Genomic DNA, 20,642 nt, shown 5'->3' on the forward strand with positions numbered 1-20,642 from the left:
ACGCGTTATTAGCCATCTACATGTCTTCTTTGGAGAAATGTCTGTTCAGGTCTTTTGCTCACTTTTTTATTGGTTTTTTTTTTTTTTTTCTGGTATTGATTTCATGACCTGCTTTTATATTTTGGAAATTATTCCCTTTTCAGTTGTTTCATTTGCTATTATTTTCTCCCATTTTCCCAAGGTATTATTTTTTCCTTGTTTATAGTTTCCTTTGCCATGAAATCTTTTCAGCTTAATTAAGTCTTTCTTGTTTATTTTTGTTTTTATTTCCATTACTCTGGGAGGTGGGTCATAGAGGATATTACTGCGATTTATGTTATAGAGTGTCTGCCTATGTTTTCTCTAAGAGTTTATAGTTTCTGGTCTTATATTTATGACTTCAATCCATTTTGAGTTTATCTTTGTGTATGATCTTAGAAAGTGTTCTAATTTCATTCTTTCAAGAGTAGCTGTCCAATTTTTCCAGGATACTTATTAAAGAGACCATCTTTTCCCCATTGCATATTTTTGCCTCCATTTCTTCCAGGTGTCCATTTTATTGGCATATAGTTGCTCGAAATAGTCTCTTATGATCCTTCTTATTTCTATGTTGTCTGTTGTATCTTAGTCTTTTACATTTCTAATTATGTTGATTTGATTCTTCTTTTTTTCTTGATGATTCTGGTTGATGGTCTGTAAACTTTGCTTATATTCTCAAAGTATCAGATCTTAGTTTTACTAATCTTTACTATTGTTTCCTTCATTTATTTCTGCTCCGATCTTTATCATTTCTTTCCTTCTGCTAATTTTGGGGTTTTCTATTCTTCTTTTTCAAGTTATTTCAGGTGTAAAGTCAGGTTGTCTATTCAATGGTTTTCTTGTTTCTTGAGGCAGGATTGTATTGCTATAAACTCCCTCTTAGAACTGCCTTTGGTGCATCCCATAGGTCTTGGGTCTTCATATTTTCATTGTCATTTGTTTCTGGGAATACTTTTATTTCCCTCTTTAATTTCTTCAGTAGCCTGTTCATTATTTATAAATGTATTGTTTAATCTCCATGTTTTTGTGGGTTTTTTTTACAGTTTTTCCCCTATAATTGATATCTAGTCTCATAGTGTTATGATCAGAAAAATGCTTCATATAATTTCAATTATCTTAAATTTACTGAAGCTTTATTTGTGACCCATGTTGGGGTCTGTCCTGGAGAATGTTCCATGTGAACTTGAGAAGAAAGTGTATTCTGCATTTGGAGGTAATGTCCTGAAGATACCAATTAGCTCCATCTGGCCTAATGTGTCATTTTAGGCTTGTGTTTCCTTATTAATTTTATGGCTTGATAATCTGTCCATTGGTGTAAGTAGGGTGTTAAAGTCCCTTACTATTATTGTGTTGCTGTCAATTTCCTCTTTTATGTCTATTAGTGTTTGCCTTATGTATTGAGGTTCTCCTATGTTGGCATAAATAGTTACAATTGTTATGCCTTCTTCTTGGATTAATCCCTTGATCATAATGAGTGTCCTTCATCTCTTACAATATTCTTTACTTTAAGGTTTATTTTGTCTGATATGAGAATTGCTACTCCAGCTTTCTTTTGATTTCTTTTTGAATGGAATACCTTTTTCCATCCTCTCACTTTCAGTCTGTATGTGTCTCTAGGTGTGAAGTGGATCTATTGTAAACAGTATCTATATGGGTCTTGCTTTTGTATGCATTCAGCCAGTCTTTTTCTTTCGGTTGAAGCATTTTATCCATTTACATTAAAAATAGGTATTGATATATATGTTCCTACTGGCATTGTCTTAATTGTTGTGAGTTTGATTTTGTAGGTGTTTTCCTACTCTTGTGTTTCCTATCTATAGAAGTCCCTTTAACATTTGTTGTAAAGCTGGTTTGGTGTTGCTAAATTTTCTTAACTTTTACTGTCTGTAAGTTTTTGATTTCTCCATCAATTTTGAATGAGATCCTTGCTGGGTAAAGTAATCTTGGTTGTAGATTTTTTTCTTTTCAGTATTTTGAATATATCCTGCCTTTCTGTTCTGGCTTGCAGAGATTCTACTGAAAGATCAGCTGTTAATTGTATGGGGTTTCCCTTGTATGTTACTTGTTGCTTTTCCTTTGCTACAGTTAATATTCTTTCTCTGAATTTAATCTTTATTAGTTTGATTATTATGTGTTTCAGTGTATTTCTCCTTGGGTTTATCCTGTATGGGGCTCTCTGCACTTCTTGGACTTGGTCTATTTCCTTTCCCATGATGTGAAAGTTTTCAATTATCTCTTGAAAAATTGTCTCAGACCCTTTCTTTTTATCTTCTTCTTCTAGGACCTCTATAATTCAAATGTTGATGTGTTTAATATTTTCCCAGAGATCTCTGAGACATCCTCAATTTTTTTCATTCTTATCTCTTTATTCTGCTCTTCAGCTATTATTTCCACCATTCTACCTTCCAGCTTACTTATCCATTCTTTTGTCTCAGTTTTTCTGCTATTGATTCCTTCTAAAGTATTTTTAATTTCAGTAGCTGTGTTGTTCATCTCTGTTTGTTTTTCCTTTATTTCTTCTAGGTCCTTGCTAAATGTGTTAATCAATTCTTTAATTTTCTCCATTCTACTTTTGAGGTTGTGTATCATCTTGTTATAATTACTCTGAATTCTTTTTCAGATTTTTTCTAACTTACTGTGCTTGAGGTCATTTTTTCATAGGCTTTAGGGTCATATTCCTTCTTCCATTTGGTTTCTGCCCTCAGTAGGTAAGTTTGGTCCAGTGGTTTGTGTAAGCTTTGTACTGGGAATGAATTGTGCCTGTGTTCTGGTGGGAGGTGGTGAGGTTTTGTTTTTTTTCCCCTCTAATGGGGAGGGCTGTGTGAGGTGGTATATTTTGGAGTGTCTTTGGGAATCCTCTGTACTGATGACTGGGTTTGTAATTTTGTCTTGCTTATTTGGGCAAGGTGTCCTTCACTGGGTGTTGTGGGCAACTGGGTGATGCCAGGTCTTGTATATAGTTGGAGGCCTTCATGACAGTTCTCACTAACTAATCCCTGGGATTAGAAGTTCTCTGGCAGTCTAGGGTCCTGGACTCAACACTTTCAGTCCAAAGGCTCAGGCTCGATTTCTGGCCAGGGATCTGAGATTATACAATTTGTAAGTTATGGCATTAAAGATGATTAAAATAGACAAGAACAAAAGAAAAAATAAAACAAGAAACAAAAAATGACCCTTAGACAATGGTAAGTACAAAATCAGACTAATAATTTTTAAACAGTAGAATATACACCCATGCACACACAAACACACAAATGAAACCAAAACAGTCCAAAGAAAGTACAAGAGAGTGATCCAGTGAGCAAAGGAAACCAAAAATGATATAGACCAATTAAAATCAAAGCTAAGTAAAATACAAACTGAAAAACAAAACCAAAGCAGAATGCCAACTAGGAAATAAAGCAAAGAAAACAAACAAAAACTAACAAACATGATGAATAAAAGAAAGAAAAAGAAAAAAATAGAAAAGCAAAGTTAAATCCAAGTATATAAAAAAGGGGGGTGGCACTTCTCAGGTATTGCTAGGGGTAAAACACCTGCCTGCTAATGCAACAGACATAATGAGATGGGGGTTTGATCCCTGGGTTGAGAAGATCCTCTGGAGGAGGGCATGGCAACCCACTCCAGTATTCTTGCCTGGAGAACCCCATGGACAGAGGAGCCTGGTGGGCTACAGTCCATAGTGTCACTAAGAGTCAGACATGACTGAAGCTTCTTAGCACACACACAAACATATTTATACATATATATATATATATATATATATATATATATATGAAAAATATCAAAAAATAAATTTTAGAAAAAATTTTTAAAAGAAAAAAAAATTCCACAGAACTGCAAAAGGCCAACATAGAGGTAGAAATATATAAAGGAAATTAAAAATTGGATTTAAAAAAAGTTCTCAAAAGCTTAAATAGAGTAATATCAATAATAAAATCAACCACAGGAACAGGGAAGAAAAATCCAGAGCCAATTACAGAACAAATTAAAATATAAGAATAATAATAGACATTTTTCTTGGATAGTCCACCTCTGCCTCCTTAAAATGTCTTCCAATAACGGGTTGGTTGGTCTCTGGACCTGCTATGGGAACAGCTCAGACTAACTTGACCCTACTCCTGCATGTTCCTGCCTCTAATGCTGCATGTTCTTGCCTCCACTGTCCACAGGTGCCAGAGCTACTGCATTTTCTTTTGTGGGAACTCTCATTGCCCTTTTATATATTGCATAGACAGAGTCTGCCTAGGTGATCATGTGGATTTAAACTGCAGCTTGTACAGTTATTGGGAAGGTTTTCAATCTTATTCCTTAGCCACACTGCCCCTGGGGTTCAATTGTGGTTTTATTTCCACCTCTGTATGTGGGTCGTCCACAGGAGTTTGCTCCTGAGGCTTCCCTGGAGGTTTTAGGTCTGCTTCAGTGAGGACCGGATGTGGAGGTGTTGCAGCTGCTTGGATCATGGGGACCTTGGCAATGCCATGTACACAGGGGAGCCAGCAGCCATTGGTGCAGGAAATATGGTGCTATTAGTTTTTTTTCTAGCCTCTGGCACCTGGCTTCAAAGGATCTCTTTATCTGATCTTTCTCTGTTGCTCAGGGCATCAGGCACTTAAAGGGATACCCTCTCTTGGGTCTATTGGTCAGCTGCTGGCTCTTGCATGTGGGGAAAGAGAGGCTACAGTGATGGCTCCACCCTCTGTGTGTGACTCAGCAGTTTTGCCTTACCTCCATGGCTGGCCAGCTTTCCTTCCAAGGTATTTCCCCCTCCACCTCCTCCCTCATGTCCCCTCTCACTATCTCCCTGCAGTTAACAGCAGATCTCACCCTGGGATTGCTCTCCAATCCCTACAGTCCAGCTCCGAGTCACTGCACATTCCAGGGGACTCAAATCCTGTCCAGGGTAGGTAGGGCTGTGGCAAAGATTGTGTGGTTCTCATTCCTTTCAGACTGTCACAGATGAGCTGCTGCACTCTCCAACAGCCTCAAATGCTTCTCCTGTGTCCCAAACAATTGCCCTGATGTGGGTATCTGATCCCTGCTTCAGGTCCCCCACCCCCCGGGTACATGTCTAGTCCTGATAACTCTCCTTTTTTTCCCCTCCTTCCTTCGTCCTACCGTGATTTGTGTGCATCTATATATTCCTTTCCAGTGGTCAAAGGCTCCTGCCCACTCTCAACTGGTGTTCTGCAAGATCTTCTTTGTCTTAAGGTGTATTGCTGATGCATCCATGGAGAGAGAAGTACACCACACCCACCTTCTCCTCCACCATCTTGTTTCTCCTAATTTTTTCTTACAAGAAATGTGTTGTCTTTCTCACCTTGGTTCTTCTGTGTATAATGCATTTGTTTTTTTTGTCTGCTTCTAAGATATTCTATAATATCACTGGTTTTGAGCAACTAAATTATGATGTGCCTTCATGTGGTTATTTTCATGGGTTTGTATGTGTGCCTGTGCTTCCTGTTTATTGAACTTCTGTGAATTTGGGGTTTGCATTCAATATTTATTCAAATACCTTTTTTGAGGGTCTCTTTCTCTTCCTTCTGATACTCCAAGATACATGAATTTGTTTACAGCTCATTGAAGCTCCTTTAATCTTAAAAAAAAAATTTTTTTCTCTTTGTGTTTCAGTTCAGATAATGTCTATGGCTATATTTCTCTATATTCACTAACTTTTTCTTTTGCAATGTGCAATCTGATTTTAATCCCTTCCAAAGTTTTGTGTTTTTTTTCCCCTCAGACATTATAGTTTCCATCTCTAGAAGATCATTTGGGAAATGATTATACTCTTCTTGTCTCAACTTTTCAGTTCAGTTCAGTTCAGTCATGTCCAACTCTTTGCGACTCCATGAATCACAGCATGCCAGGCCTTCCTGTCCATCACCAACTCCCAGAGTTTACTCAAACTCATGCCCATTGAGTCAATGATGCCATCCAACCATCTCATCCTCTGTCATCCCCTTCTACTCCCATCTTCAATCTTTCCCAGCATCAGGGTCTTTTCAAATGAGTCGGCTCTTCTCATCAGGTGGCCAAAGTATTGGAGTTTCAGCTTCAGCATCAGTCCTTCCAATCAACACCCAGGACTGATTTCCTTTAGGATAGACTGGTTGGAACTCCTTGCAGTCCAAGGGACTCTCAAGAATCTTCTCTAACACCACAGTTCAAAAGCATCAATTCTTCGGTGCTCAGTTTTCTTTATGGTTCAACTCTCACATCTATACATGACCACTGGAAAAACCATAGGCTTGACTAGATGGACCTTTGTTGGCCAAGTAATATCTCTGCTTTTTAATATGCTGCCTAAGTAGGTCATAACTTTTCTTCCAAGGAGTACGTGTCTTTTAATTTCATGGCTGCAGTCACCATCTGCAGTGATTTTGGAGGCCAAAAGAATAAAGTCTGTCACTGTTTCCACTTTTTCTCCATCTATTTGCTATGAAGTGATGGGACCAGATGCCATGATCTTAGTTTTCTGAATGTTGAGCTTTAAGCCAACTTTTTCACTCTCCACTTTCACTTTCATCAAGAGGCTTTTGAGTTCCTCTTCACTTTCTGCCATAAGGGTGGTGTCATCTGCGTATCTGAGGTTATTGATATTTCTCCCTGCAATCTTCATTCCAGCTTGTGCTTCCTCCAGCCCAGCATTCCTCATGAAGTGCTCTGCATATAAGTTAAATAAGCAGGGTGACAATATACAGCCTTGATGTACTCCTTTTCCTATTTGGAACCAGTCTGTTTTTCCATGTCCAGTTCTAACTGTTGCTTCCTGACCTACATACAGGTTTCTCAAGAGGCAGATCAGGTGGTCAGTATTCCCGTATCTTTCAGAATTTTCCACAGTTTATTGTGGTCCACACAGTCAAAGGCTTTGGCATAGTCAATAAAGCAGAAAACTTTTAGAGCATATTGAATATTGTTATAATGATTGTTTTAATACATTTGTTTGCTAACTCTAACATCTGTGTTAGTTCTAGATTATTTTCAATTACCTAATTTTTCCTTTCACTATGATTGCCTTCTGCTAATTTGCATGCCTGATACTTTCTATTGGATTTCTGATGTTGTACCTGGGTTTTCCTCCCTGAGTTGTGGCCCAGTAATTCTCTCAAAGCAGTAAATAGGGGAAATAATAGGGCCCAAGTTGTTTTCTATCCATATTCCTGTTGGTTGTTTCACACAAAGGGGAACATTTAATTTATGGTACTCTATTTTTCCTAGAAGCTATGATGATTAATTTTATGTGTCCACTTGACTGGGCCACCAGATGCCCAGACATTTGGTCAAACATTATTCTGAGTGTTTCTGTAAGGATGTTTTGGGATGAGATTAATGTTTAAATGGGCAATACTAAGTAAAGCAGATTGTCCTCCCTAGTGTGGAATGACCTTTTTCTGTGAATTTAAGGCCTGATTAGAACAATAAATCTGAGTAAGAATGAATGCATCCTACCTGATAGTCTTTGAGATGTAATACATTTTTTTTCCTGCCTTCCGATTGGAACTAAAACATCAACTTTTCCTGAGTCTGAAGCCTGGCAGCTTTTGAATTAAACTATACCATTAACTCTCATTGTTCTTAGATTTCAGACTCAATTGGAATTAAATCACTAGCTATTCTGGGTCTCCAGCTTGCAAATCATCTTGCACATATTGGGACGTGTTCACCTCTAAAATCATCTAAGCCAATTACATATGATAAATCTCTTTATGTATGTATTTATATGCATTAAAAATTGTCTTGCATATTTTTGAGTGGTAACTATTCTTATCATAATAATCCTGAATAATACTAATCCTGAATTAGAATCTTATTGATCTGCTAACCTATTCAAAACATTTTGAGAGTATATTAGTCAGGATTCTCCAGAGAAATAGAATCAAGTTATCCCAAGCTGGAGACCCAGGACAGTCAATGGTGTAGTTCCCTTCTGAAGGCCTGCAGGCTTGAGACCCAGTGAGAACTCATGTTTAAGTGTGAAGATAGGAAAACATGATATCCCAGCTCAAAAACAGTCAGGCAAGAGGAATTCCACCTGACTCCCAGAGCGTCTGCCTTTTTCTGTGATTCAGACCTTCAACTGACTGGATAAGGCTTGTCCACACTAAGGAGGGTAGTTTGTTTTGTTCATATAATAATTCAAATGTTAATCTCATCCAGGAAATACACTAACAAGCACACTGATAATAATTTTTGACCAAATATATGGGTTTCCTGTGTGTCAATCATTTTGACACACAAAATTAACCATCACATAGAGCTCATCATTATTTACTTTTTCCACTTCATCTTCACTGAACTTTGGATATGAAACTGTAGCCTGGCTCTTGCTAATGTGTTTCTCATTTTACAACCCTTCTCTCTGCCCTCAAGGAACATAAGCCTCTCAGAAATAGAAGGAAAGGTAGAATGTAGAAATTTTAAGATCCATTATAATCTACTATTCCATTTATTTCTGAGAACTTGTCAATCAATAATAATGATAGATAATGTATAAGATCAGATGGATAGAGTTTGAATTAACAACATAAATTATGTATCTCAGATAAACTTGTATTGCCTCTAGCAAATAATTATAACTAGACATCAAAGACTGCAGATCGCTGATTGGCAAATTGATACAAATATTTTTATCAGGAAAATATTTTGAAAGTAATTTGGTAAGTTGAAAATTGTTGAAACTTGTTAGGCTAACAATCTGTGTAATGGGAACCACAAAAAAAAAAGCACTAACATAAAAGCTAGCTGCTATTTAAACTCACATGCTTTTCTATAGAAAAAGAAATGCTTTAGATTAGGAAAAATATATTGCGTAACAGCCTTGTGTTTTAGAGATAACTTCTCCACACCCTGCTAGACCCCATTCTCCAGGCTCTTAAAAAAAGTCTAGAAGAGGGGCTTCCCTGATGGTCCAGTGGTTAAGAATATACAGGCGACACAGGTTCGATCCCTCATCTGAAATATCCCACATGCAGTGGAGCAACTAAGTCCGTGTGCCACAACTACTGAGCCCAAGTGCAGCAGCTATGGAAGCTCCAACTTTCTAGAGCCCGTGCTCCACAAGGGAAGCCACTGTAATGAGAAGCCCGCACACCGCAATGAAAAGCAGCTCCCACTCTCTGCCACTAGAGAAAGCCTGCACACAGCAACCAACAACCAGTGCAGCCAAAATAATAAATAATGTTTAAAAAAGTCTAGGAGAGAAAAATCTGCATGTATTTTTCATTTTAAACTATAAGATACGCATTATATATCATATTTTATGTCTGACAATTGGTGGATATGCCCACAATAATGCATTTTTTTAGTTTTCCCAATAAAAGTTATTATTATATAATGCATTTGTCTAAAAATATATGGCATCTTATGCTAGAAATATAGGAAAAATAATTTGAATTTTACATATTCATTATTGCTCACAGAATAAAAGATTTGGGGACCTGAGGAGACTAGAAAAGAGTATCTAAATGAAAAAGCAGTCTCAGCACAGGACACAAATAGGTTTAGAGCCAGCAAGACACTAAAACAAGGATGCAGGTGAGAGCTATGTGGTCTGGGCATTTTAGAAAATTAAATATTCCATATTAAATTGCTGTCTTCATGATGCTTCTTAATTATCCTATCTGTTTGCATCTGTAATCCCTTGTTAGGTCCAGAAAAAATTCTGGAACATGTCAGCAGCTTCAAGAATGGAACAAATAATGTGGTTGGTCAAAAATTCAACAGAGCAAGAAGTGAAAGGAAGAGGAACTGAGTAGGTAAACGCCGTACCGAGAATAAAATAGGTGTTAAATGAATTGAATAAATGAATGAATGAATGATGCGACATGTATTTCCCATACAGAATCTTCTAAGATCTTAGGGATAGTGTTACTTTGGAGTTTGGATATAAGGAATGAGTGAGAGCAGAAATAAACATAGTATATTCAGATATTAGATTTGAGCTTCACATAGTAAATGAAATAGTTTTCCTTGAAACATTTTATTCTATTAATTACTTAGCAAATTAAAATTTCCAGATTATGTAAAGGTAAATATCAATTCCAGGCCTCATTTGAACACTGGCATATTCTGAATCAGTTGAGAAAAATAAATGAGGCTCTCTTTTCTTTTTTTATTTTTGGCTCTGGAATTTAGCATTTAGTAGAAATGTAACTCCACTTACCAACTCTTATTAAACACACAAATTGTCATCGGAAAAGCAAGTAGGTATTGAGGACACAGATTTATTTTCCATATGGTCTGCAACAAATCACACAGACAAATTTGTTTCTCACATAATATGTGCTTAACATTATGTTATACATTTATAACATCATTCCTGGTTCCATTTCATGTCTTAAACTTTTTAGTTTCTTTGCTTACTCATTTTAATTTAACTTGTACTGCTGCAAGGAGATACAACTAGTCCATCCTAAAGGAGATCAGTCCTGGGTGTTCATTGGAAGGACTGATGTTGAAGCTCAAACTCCAATACTTCGGCCACTTCATGCGAAGAGCTGACTCATTTGAAAAGACCCTGATGCTGGGAAAGATTGAGGACAGGAGGAGAAGGGGACAACAGAGGATGAGATGGTTGGATGGCATCACCGACTCGATGGACATGGGTTTGGGTGAACTCCAGGAGTTGGTGATGGACAGAGAGGTCTGGCGTGCTGTGGTTCATGGGGTCACAAAGAGTCGGACATGTCTGAGTGACTGAACTGACCTGAACTGATTGTCTTATATTTACATAATTGATTCATAATTGCTATTTAAATATGGTACATATGCAAGCCCCATGCACTATTGTCATCACTTGATAGCTTGTAATACAAATGCAGAATCTGAGGCTCCAGTCCAGAACCAGAACTTATATTTTAATAAAATCCCCAAGTAGCTTACATTTAGAAGAAAATTGGGGAAGCATGGTTTTAAACTACTATTAAGGTACTCTCTAACAATATAGAGTGCATATAAATGATTTACAAAAATGAATTGTTTTCCAGAAAATAAATTATATTGAATGTGCTTCATATATATTATCTCCCTGATGATAAATCTTACTTTCATTTTACAGACTGAGATTAGGAAACAGTTGCAGGAAGTCTGCTCAGACTCATAGCAAGCGAGGTGTGTCTCAGAAATAGAGTTCAGTTTTCCCAGCTTTGCTCACTTGGTCATACTGCCTGGGTAGGCCTGACTAGAGTCAAAGGTGTTCCTGATTTATCTCATTTGGTTAAGGGTGTTCACAGTTTGTAGGGGATTTTTTTTGTTTGTTTATTTGACAAAGCAAACTTCCCTCTGACAAAAACTTCAACTCCTCATGCTGCAAAAATGTTGTCAGAGAAGGAGGGCTATGAGTAACAAAAGGATAATGACTACATACTAGTCACATCTGGGAAGTGGGTGTAACCAATTCAAGAACCTTGGAGTAACAGTCTGGGATTAGCATAGCCTCATCATGACCAGTGGATGATGATGAGTTTAGAACTATATGAGAAGATATATTCAGGGGAGAGAGCCCAAAGATATAGGATTGTGCATAGTCTCTTAGTCGTGTCTGATTCTTTGCGATCCCGCAGATCGTAGCCCACCAGACTCCTCTGTCCATGGGATTCTCCAGGCAAGAATTCTGGAATGAGTTGCCAAGCCTTCCTCCAGGGGATCTTCCCAACCCAGGGATTGAACATAGGTCTCCCACATTGCAGGTGGATTCTTTACTATCTGAACCAGCAGGAAGACAAAGAATTCTGGGGTGAGTAGCCTATCCTTTCTCCAGGGGATCTTCCCAACCCAGGAATTGAACTAGAGTCTCCTGTATTGCAGGCAGATCCTTTACCAGCTGAGCTACCACTAACATTATTGAGTAAGATACTTTGGCAGATGGTTGATGAGGGATATTTACTTTAAAAAATCAGTTCCTAGAAGTCTCTTAAATCTTAAAATGACAAAAAATTACAAAAACTTTTAATGTGTTATATAGTACAGTCTACACAATACTACAAATCTACCCAGTTGAGTGATAAGTTAAAAATTAAAATGTCTAAAATTGACTTAAGAAACATTAATAGAAAATCCCATGAACAGAGGAGCCTGGCAGGCTACAGTCTATAGAGTCACAAAGAGTTGGATACGACTGGCACACACAAACACACAATAGAATAAAAGAGGAAAATGGAAACCATTGTCCCTCTTAGGAGAAACAAACTGAATCATATGACACTGAGATTCGTTTAGTGGGAAAAGAATATTTGCTCCATTTGTTTCACTCTAACAAACTGCAGCTCTACTTAGTCTACATCGAACTCCAGCTAATGAAATATATGAATTAAATAACATGTTCGGTATTCTGGAAAGTACCCTAAAGGGTGTGTATGTGCACGTGTGTATATGGGGTGAAGTACAGATGAGAGCAGAAAAATGAGAGCTTGGAGTGGATTCCATTTTCCCTTATGAGCCTACAGTTTGATGAGAAGACCCACAATCCTGGCATGCTTAAGCAGAGTCCCACTGAACCTAGAAAAATGAAAGGGATCACTGAAAGACTAAGAGTCTGTACAATATAAACAACACCGCGTTTCCTGAGGGAAAACTGCAATTAGGCAAAAACGTTCTAACAATAAACATATGTTCAAAACGGAAATTATTCAAGGAGCTCATTGTGCCATGGATGCATGATAAAAACTCAGAGAAAAGAGATTTAAAAAGAAAACTTTACCTCAGGATTTAATCCCTCTTTTCAGTTTTCCTTTTCAGTTGGTGGCGCAGCTGCCAAAAGGAATCCTGGGTCCTGGTGGGAGTCCTGAAGGGAGGGAAAGACCAGCTCGGGGAGGTTCATTCCAGTCTTTGGAATTAAAAAAAAAAAAAAGTTTAAAGATATGGTCTGAATGCTGTAGTCATTGACTTCATGGGCAGTTAAGATATACAAATTTGAACTACATACACAGAGGCAGGGCCGCTGCTTCAACAGCTGGAAAAGGCAGGAAGTCCTGAAAGGAAATGAATCAGGGTGGCAGCCAAGAGTAAGCAAAGTCAGAAATTACCTAGATTTAAAGGTTTACATGGCTTCAAAGAGAGAAAAACAAAGGGAAAGAAGCTGAAGTTTCAGTGGGTGGAATCCTGTTGTTTCTCTACAATTTTTAAAGAATGTCTTGTAATAATTTTGATCATGATAAAAAGTCATTGTGTGTATATTTTCATCTGAAAGAAACATGAGTTTCCAACATTACAGAAAAAACAAAGCTACACAAACATACACTAAAAATACATTTTGGCAGAAGAAATAGAGTGGAGCTGATGGTTTCAGAATACACTTGTTTTCTGTCACTCTAATCATTTCCACAACCTCTTTTTTTTTTTTTGGTAAGTCACATATACACAAAGGAGTTTAGTGGCAGAAAAATGTGCTAATGATGCTGATGCTGGAGAGGCAAGGGTCTACCACATCCTTTTCATGCAGAAAAGAGGGCAGCATTTTTAGAGATCTAGATTCTTTTTGTGATATGTCCAAATATTAAATTTTTAAATATTGGCAACTAACTATTAATACATACATGAAACAATATAAGTATTTCTGTATGGCAGGACATGCCAAGGAATGCAACTGGCAAACTTTGGCAACAAGGTGTTAATTTCGGGCAAACCCTACTTCAGATGTGCATAAGTTGCCTGGCAACCACATTATCAATTAAACTGTTAGGGGAAACACTGACTGAAGGCCTCACCCCGGTCAGACACCATAGTAACCATTTGCCTGAGTTATTTTATGACAAGAGGTCCTGATAAGGAACAAGTAACTAACCAGCCACCATCAACAGGAAAAATTTGGGAAAGCTCAAAAGTAAACATCACATGTCCTATCAACCTCCCAGAATCCTTCTTTCTGGAATCCAGCTTGGCTGGGTAATGTGTGCGACACCAGAAGGGACTCTGAGTCAGAAGATTGACCAGTGACAACTTGGCAAGTAATCCCATTACCATAAGACCCAAGACTATAAACCACAGGGCAGAGCAGTTTTCCTGGGTCCCTTACCCTCCTGCTCTCCAGGATTCCCTTCCCAATCAAGTCTCTTGCTTTGTCAGCACTTGTATCTCTTCAGACAACTCATTTCTGATTGTTAGTCAAGAGCCCATTCTCAGCCCCTGGAAGAGGTCCCCGTTCCTATAACAAAACCATCAAACTTCAATTAATATTAATACTAATTGAAAAACAACATAAATCAGAGCTTCTTGAGTTTTAGCATGTTTCAGAACCATTTTGGAGGCCATGACAAAATACAAATTACTGGATCCCAATACCCAGTGTTACTGATAAATTTGGTCTAAGATGGAGCCTTAAAATGTTCTATTAATATTTCAACAAACTCAGAGATATTACTGATGCTATTAGTTTGAGGATCATATTTTGAGAACCATGAATAAAAATTCTGTCTTTTAAAACTTGTATTAATATTCTATATTTCATTCATTCATTTATCTGTCCATTCATTTGTTTATTCATTCAGTCACCAGACCTAAAATGTCCCAGACACTACACTGGGGAAAAAAAAGAAAGACATTGTGTCTGCCTTCCTGATTTACAAATAATTATTGATTGAAGGCATCCTCAATCTATTGATAGCTCAAATTTTACCTTTAAGATTCAGAAATTCTAAATGATTTATCTAAAATCTTACAAATATTAGGTAAAGTATCAGGTTCAGAAAACAACTTGTGACTTCTAAGTCATGTGGGCTTAACAAACAAAAGAGCTAGATTAAGAAAGAAAAGATTCACAGTGCATGTATTCTTTTTTCCCTAAAATTAACCCTGTGTACACTTTAGTCAATCTAAGCAGAAGTGTTCAAGAAGTTTGAGTTCTTCCAATGTCACTACGTGTCTAATAAAATAAATACATAAATAAATTCTATGAAGAGTTAAATAAAAATTGGGTTTTATTTTATTTCAAGTGGGAAAGATAAAATTTTAGAGGCACACGAAATCTTAAAATATTTTTTAAAGTAATATATTTACATTGCAAGATAATTCTAGAAGATACAGAAAATGTGAATTTAAATTTGTTCTAAGAAACAACTGCTATTAATATTTGGGTATTTTAAAATATTCTAAATATTTTTACACAAAATGCCCTACCCAATGGTATTATGCTATACATGCCAGTTTTGAGCTGAATTTTGCTATTAAGAAAAAAATTTCATACTTTGAAAAAAATGTTAGACAGAATTGCTAAATCAAAGTTATGTACTTCATCCAATTTAAACTTTCATGATTGGATTATCAATGCACATTTTATCAACCCTAATGACCAACATCATGCAACTTTCCTTTACACAATAGCCTGATATTTATTAATAAATTTTAGTTTTTTATTATCTATCTTATAAGAAGATAAGTTCTTTGAAGACAAGGAATGTGTACTATGCTTTAAAAAATGCATATGCAAAGTAAATACAAAGAAATGATAAATATGCATGTAATTTTTATAGATTCATTTGTGAGGAAAAGGGCTTCTAAATTTTAGCCATGCATGCTTATGTCCACAGTGAATTTTACTTTTCACTACATGTTAATAAAAATAATATCCTCAATTTTTGAACCTAGTAATACAGAATAAATGTTCTAATTTTTTTAAAGATCAAGTTTAAAAGTGATAGTGAGGAAATGTTGAAACTGGACATTTTACTTTATGATATTTAACTCCAGGCAAAAGTGATGACAGCTTTTCTCAGTTTGTGATGTTTTCCCTAGCTCTCTATTTATATTTTAAGAGCATTTCTTTTTATTTTCCATATTTGCTGTTGTTGTGGTTCAGTGGCTAAGTTGTGTTCAACTCTTTGTAACCCCATAGACTGCAACATGTCCGGTTCCTCTGTCCTCCACTATCTTCTGGAGTTTGCTCAAATTCATGTCCACGAAGTTGGTGATGTACCTAACCATCTCATCCTCTGCTACCACCTTCTCCTCTTGCCCTTGGTTTTCCCAGCATCAAGGTTTTTTCCAATGAGTTGGCTCTTTGTATCAGGTGGCCAAAGTATTGGAGCTCCAGCTTGAGGGACAGTTTTTCCAATGAGTATTCAGGATTGATTTCCTTTAGGATTGATTGATTTGATCTCCTTGCTGTCCAAGGGACGCTCAAAAATCTTCTCCAGTACCACAATTAAAAAGCATCAGTTCTTTGCCACTCTACCCTCTTTATGGTCTAATTCTCATATTTGTACATAGCTACTGCGAAAACCATAGCTTTGACTGCATGGATTTTTGTCAGCAAAGATCTACTTTTTAATATGCTGTCTAGGTTTGTCATAATTTTCCTTCCAAAGGAGTTTGCATCTTTTAATTTCATGACAGCAGTCACCATCTGCAGTGATTTTTAGAGCCCAAGAAATTAAGATCTGTCACTGCTTCTACTTCCCCCCTTCTATTTGCTATGAAGTGATAGGATCAACCGTGAAATTTAATGTTCTAATATTTATCTACTTTCTCCAAGTTTCATTTTTCTTATACCAGTGATGTCTGCATACATAATAGTTTTCTACTTACCCTTCTTATGGATGCATGAGTCTAAAGGAAAAGGTAACCTTTTTTTTGAAATTGCTTGTTTGCCTTTAATTTCTGAGAATGGGGCTGTCTTCTTCCTCCTGTGGTAGAAATAATGGTAAGAGTCACTTCCTTGAAATTCTTGGTGTCATCATAGCTCATCTACCTAAGAAAGCAGGGATTAGGTGGAAGATCTCTCTTCCTCCCTCTCTGAAGGCAGATTACACTGACAGGCGTTGCCAGAATGGGTTTTTCCTCACTTCCCTATTCAGAACTGGAGAAATCCTTCATCTGAATATTAATACCCTCATAAACCTCAGTCACCTTTGATGAGGAAAAAGGATGGTAACAGTGAAGGAATATTATTGGATAAAGAAATATTAACAAGAAATACAAAAAATTATTGGCATTGGGAAATAAAATATACAAAAGTGAGCTTAAATAGTTTAGACTTCTTTCCTTAGATGTCTTCAAAAGAAAAAAAAAAACAAAAAAAAACACTCATTTGACATAATTTAAAGTGCCTTTGTGGCAAAACCTGGAGCTTATTCTTCTTCAGAAACCAATTGTCTGTTAAGATCTCAGGGACATTAGGTTTTTTTTTTGTTTTTTTTTTTTTACTTCAATATGAATTGTACCACCTAGAATTGTAGAGTGCACAACACTCAAAACTTTACTTGCTAGTCATATAGACTAGCACTGATCTTGACCCTTCGAATGAACTTGGTAGATGTTCTGGTGAATTAGAGGCTTTTAGATTTATGTCAATACTCATAAAGTTATGTAATATATTAAAGGTTTTTAGTCCTAGATATAGGAACTAGATTAATTTTATTTAATCAATTGTGCTTGGTAAATGCCAGCATGTAATTAATCTCACAATTGCTTTCTTCAATCCTTAATTTGACCCAAAATCTGGTAATTACCCTTAAGTGAGAACATAGTAGAGTGATGAGATCATGAAATTCAATGTCTACAAGATAAATTTGAGTTCAAATACAGACTTTCTCACTTGTTGCTTGTTGAGTACAATTATTAAAACCAAAATAAACATTAAATTTTCAACTGACACCAATCAAATATATTCTCTTCTTCCTGAAGAAAGACAGCTTCATTTGTTTAGGCAAGGCAAGGATTTGGGGTTTATGGATATGGACATGCTTTTTTTTTTTTCTTTCTTCTTACCGTTAATAAAAATGAGTTTTCAGAACAATAGATAGTGAATGTCTCAGCACCTAAGTTATAATCTTGAGTGCTACAGGAGTGCTAACTATCTTTGCTGCCAAAGGGAAAAGTCCTGTTTGACACTGTAGTTTTTGTTTATAATCCTGACTTTATCTTGACCCTGGAGAAGGAAATAATAAAGCCTACTACTTGATATCCAGTTTTCTTCTTCCATTTGTACAAACTCACTCCATCCCCAACACACACACCACACATACACATACACACACGAAGGGTAAACATTGTTCACCATAACATTAGAAGGACTTGAGTGGAAGACCTTTCTCCTCTTATTGCAAGATAGGAAAGGAGCAACTGGAGACACCCATTGGTTCTGTCTTTTCTTTAGTATACACTTGGGAAAGGTGAGTGAGCAGCTACCTCTACTGCCCATACTTTTTCCTGAGGTTTGTATTTCTTGAAAAAGAAACAACAAAAACTCTCTTAAGGAAGTGTGTCTTTAGCCCAAGTCCTCATAAGCTGCCTCAGCAAAAAGTAAAAATGATATTTTCTATTAACATATAACTTGTACTTCTATATCCCATCCTTTATCCCATTATTCCTCCCTCCCCGACCTCTGTGGCTTTGGAGATACACACCTCATATCTGAACCTCACCCATTCTCAGCCTGATAAAGTTTGTTGGTTGGGCAGGAGTCCCTATTGGGAATCTTGTTTGGTATAAGTTTTTAAAAATGAATATTTACTTGTTTGTATCTTAGATTAGTTTTGCCTTCTTTTAAATTCTTATTATCTAGATTTTTACTAGAAATTGTTTTTGCATAAATTACTGTTATGTTGTTAATACTTTTGAGAATGTTTACTTTCATAGCTGGATGAGGCAAACATATATCAAAGAGTAACTAGTCTTTTTTTTTTTTTGGCTGTGCCATGTGACTTGCAGGATCTTAATTTCTGATCAGAGATTGAAACTGGGCCCCCATCAGTGAAAGCCCAGAATCCTAACCACTGAATTTCCAGGGGAATCCCAACAGAGACTAGTCTAAAATGTTATTTTATGACTATTTGAAATACAAAACAAATTACTGCTTTTACTTTATTTGCATGAAATAAAATGTATTTTTTTCTTTTGCAAGGTATAATAATGATGTTTTCATTTTTCTTTAATAAAATTAAGTTGATATTATACACTGTAGTTCCTGAAATTTCTAAAATTTATATTAACTTGAGATAAGTGACATCTTTAAAGTTATTGCATGTTTTGAAAGAAATAAAAATCTGAGTCTAGGATTAATTTTATGTCATCTGACTATGTGTGCTAGTCACTTAGTTGTGTCAGACTTTTTATGAACCCATGGACTGTAGCCCACCAGACAGTAATTCAGTTGACATTGTTGGCTGAACACACACCCTATGAACATCTCAATGTGCTCATAAAATAATAAAGAACTTTAACCAAAAAATAAATATAAAATGGTGATTCAGACTTCTATAAATATAGGTGGCTCATGCTATTCTTTGCAATATTTTTAACTTTTCCTGAAGAATCGAAAATTTCTGAGACAGGTTGAATATAGTGAGTCTGTAGGAGGTAAAAGTATAGAAAGTATAGAATAATGTATTAGAACTCACACCCCTACTCCACACTCTTTGCCCAAGATGTAATTAATTCTGTTTAGTTTTGTTGTGACCTTATTTTTAAATACCCTTCACTTTCTAGTCTCCACCATTTATAGTCAATTAGGTTAGAGATTTAGAGCTGAAGGTCAGACCTAAAGATACTTTCTAACCTGATCTGAGCCACTTTTCTCTCAGTATAGACTAAGAAATATTTTTTAATTTGTCCACTGTTGATTTTTTAATTAATGAAATGCTGAGTTTGGTCAAGGGTGCTGCTGTTGCTGCTCCTAAGTCGCTTCAGTCGTGTCCGACTCTGTGCAATCCCATAGACGGCAGCCCACCAGGCTCCCCAGTCCCTGGGATTCTCCAGGCAAGAACACTGGAGTGGGTCGCCATTTCCTTCTCCAATGCGTGAAAGTGAAGTCGCTCAGTCGTGTCCGAATCTTAGCGAACCCATGGACTACAGCCTATCAGACTCCTCCATCCATGGGATTTTCCAGGCAAGAGTACTGGAGTGGGGTGCCATTGCCTTCTCCGTGGTCAAGGGTGAGGTAGGGTTTTAAAGCAGAACAGAATTGCCTAGATTCCAGTCCCAGTTCTGTTGGACATTGGGAAAGCCACATATTGTAATACAAATCTCCCTACTTTCTATATGTAAGATTTTGGGGAAATCATTTAATCTCTTCTTTTTGCAGTGGATTTTTCTCTGTCAGTGCATATATATATCCCACTATCTATTACTGCTATATATAATAGTATTCAATTATATATATAATGGAATAATATTTAGCCATAAACAAGAATGAAATTTTACCATTTGAGGCAGCATCAATGTACCTGGAGAGTATTAAGTGAAATAAGTCAGACAGGGAAAAACAAATGCTATATTATTTCTCATATGTGGATATAAAGAAAAACAGAAAAAATGAACAAAAATAACAAAAGAGAAACAGAGTTACAGATACAAAGGAGACACAGGCGGCTGCCAGAGTGTAGAGATGGAGAGACGATGAGAGATAAGAAATTGGTGAGGGGGTTTAAGAGGCATAAACTTCCAGTTTCACAATAAATGAGTAACAGGTATAAAATGTACAGTGTGGGGAATATAGTCAATAACTATCTAATATCTTCATATGGTGCATATCATAACTAGACCTATCATGGTGATAATTTTACATCTAGAGAAATACTGACACTATGTTGTCTAGCAAGAATAAACACAAGTTTAGGTCAACTCTACTTAGAAAACAAAGTCATAGAAAAAAGAAATCGGTTCTATGGTTAACAGAAGTGGATGGGGGT

At 36.5% G+C, this 20,642-nt stretch overlaps 1 protein-coding gene across 3 annotated transcripts in view; it reads right to left on the bottom strand.

The window, feature by feature from the left end:
* SULT1B1 (sulfotransferase family 1B member 1) overlaps positions 1–13,016 on the bottom strand; it is a 42,921-nt gene extending 29,905 nt beyond the window's left edge. The window contains exons 1-2 of one of the 3 annotated variants that reach the window (XM_061420359.1): positions 12,944–13,016; positions 12,719–12,844 (exon numbers count right to left, since the gene is read on the bottom strand). The gene's annotated coding sequence lies outside the window, so the exon portion shown is untranslated. The other 2 variants (XM_061420360.1, XM_061420361.1) reach the window with 2 other exon arrangements.
* Positions 13,017–20,642: the final 7,626 nt, after the last annotated feature.

The sequence above is a fragment of the Bos javanicus genome, chromosome 6 (genome assembly GCF_032452875.1).
Source record: "Bos javanicus breed banteng chromosome 6, ARS-OSU_banteng_1.0, whole genome shotgun sequence".
Taxonomy (NCBI): Eukaryota; Metazoa; Chordata; class Mammalia; order Artiodactyla; family Bovidae; genus Bos; species Bos javanicus.